The following is a 2527-nucleotide window of genomic DNA, read 5'->3' as shown; positions in this document are numbered from 1 at the left end:
CTTGCGCCTAAAGTATTTTACTTCAAAAATACAGTGGCACTACACCGTTTTTGGTCTTTTTCTATTGTTCATATACGCCTACTTGAGGCGATTAGCTTGTGACTTACACACGCCATCGACTTTTGGGTCTAAGCAATGCCGGTTTCCTCACGATGTTTTCCTTTAGAGCTATTACGCACTGTCGACTTGTCGCCGGCGACTCGGTCGCTGGCGACTGTGAGTTTCTACAGTTTAAATAGATGTCTACGACTCGCCGCGTCGTGGCGACACACAAGCGACTGCCGGTCGCTGGCGACCAATAGGAGCACGGCTTCAAATGGAAGCATTCACACTGCGAGCAACTGTCGTAACGACTGGACGTATAAATACGAATGTACTTGGAATACTGTCGCTCGGCTTGGTCTCCTGCCGAGTTGCCTATGTTTTGGTCGCCGAGGCGACCGAGTCGCTGGCGACAAGTCGACAGTGCGTAATAGCTCTTACCGTACGAGCGAATGTTAATGTAAATTATGTTATACTTTAAGTATAACTTTATTTAATAATTGATAAAATTCCATTGAAATATCATTTTTATATGTGACGCTCATTTTAATAATACTCAAAGTGTAATTTGAAAAATCCAAACGTGAAGGACGCCTTGCGATGCGTAAAAGCACAAAAATTTCAAAGATTTGTCAAGGAACCCCAAACCCTTGGAATCTGAAACGCGTTAGCAAGAAGGGCCCGCGTGCTATGCGCCGATCCCATCCCTTTAATTGTACTGTATCATCGCATACTCAAATAAGCGCGTCTTTTTGCGCGCGCGCCATCGTAATAACATAATACACGCTTCGGCTCCAGACCTTTTTAGATTTATTGCCCTATACTTAATGATTGGGAGGAATCTTTGCTACTAGCTGTACTGCTACTAGTCCTTTTGAACTGGTTATAGCATCTGCAATTCAAGGATTTTGATAATGCTTGGCAATTGTGTCGTAAACGTTCCAAAGGGAAAATTGTCTAAATGTTAGTGACAGTAATTTTAAAGACTGGCTTTAATTATAAATATGCAGCTTGGTGAGGGGTACCGGGTTCGATTCCCGGTTCGAGGGCAAGTTTTAATTTAATTTAAATTTGTTCTCGGCCTTTGGGAGGGTTGTGCGGTACCGGGCGAGTGACTAAACCGTACATGGAGGACATGGTCGAATTTCTAAGGCAAAAAGCACGAATTATAAAAATCTTATACTTGACGCTGGCTTATGCACAAACCGTGCCAGAGCCATTAAAAAAAATTATAAATATGATTGGTTTTTTATTCGCATTTCAAAAATTCAATTTGATTGCGTGTGTTTACCAATTTAAAAATTGTAAATTCCACTTTTTAAATCTATTTTGAATATTCCATGTAAATATTGTCTCATTATATATTTTAAACATAATTATTTTTAATTACGTACAATGATGTCGTAAGTGATTGTAGTTTAACATGGTGTTTAAAAATAGAATAAAATTTTACCGCGATAAAAAAATCGCGCCATTTCACTGCGATTATACAAAATGGCCGCCTCGATTGGTCGATTAGAAACGATTAAAGAAGTGTTAATGATTTGATTCGCTGTCACGATGTGTGAGATTGATATAATTATAGTATGTAATTACTCGACCGTAGGACTATAACATGGCGGGTGTATTTCTTGACATTTTTACTTTAATAATTCTACATATTAAACGATGAAAGCAATTATTACGATAACAAAAGATAGAATACATTAAATCAAGAGAATAATTTGAAAAGAAGACAAATTAGAAGATAATTATTGAATGGCATAACGTTAATCTATTAAGTTTATATTCTGCGTCATTTTTCTTAGCTATGATATATCTCTGTATCTCGTTATTTTGATTTCAATAAACCCAAAGGAGGAAGTTTACTTTTATAACGTAAAATTTTGTTTATTGAATAATAGGATTTCGCTGCTTAGCAACTGGCTGGATGTGGTCCGGGTCAGGGAACGGCGGAAGATCTCGAGATCTCAGTGGTCGAGACACATTTTGGGTCGCAGAGCTATATAGGTGTATGTGTCAGAAATATAAAGAAAAAATTACGTTGATCTAAGGAAACTCACTCATACCGCTCTTGTGTCTTCCAATGGCTCAGCGATCACGACATTGATTTTTTGTATCACGTGAATTGGGTTTTGTTGTTAAATGACGTCACTATTATTAAAATTTCAGTAAGAGTTGTATTTTATACAATTGTACCTATACAATGTCTGAAGCGATTATGTGATTATTTTAGTTATTTATAAATCACACAATTACAAAGTTTAAATATTTATGACTCAAATTTATTACTATTTTTTTATTACTTATTTTTTGTGACAGTTATTTTTTTCATTAGGTATTATAATCTGTGTAAAGATCGCAATCGATGGCTAGCTAGCTTAGCTCAAATGTTTTATCTGTCAATTAAGACCTTTATATTAGCAGTGTTAGCCTACAGTGATCATGAAACAGATACAGAAGTCTGGAAAGGTAACCTAGAAAG

This window comes from Pieris napi, chromosome 9 (genome assembly GCF_905475465.1).
Source record: "Pieris napi chromosome 9, ilPieNapi1.2, whole genome shotgun sequence".
NCBI classification, from domain to species: Eukaryota; Metazoa; Arthropoda; class Insecta; order Lepidoptera; family Pieridae; genus Pieris; species Pieris napi.
This window is presented reverse-complemented; position numbering follows the sequence as displayed.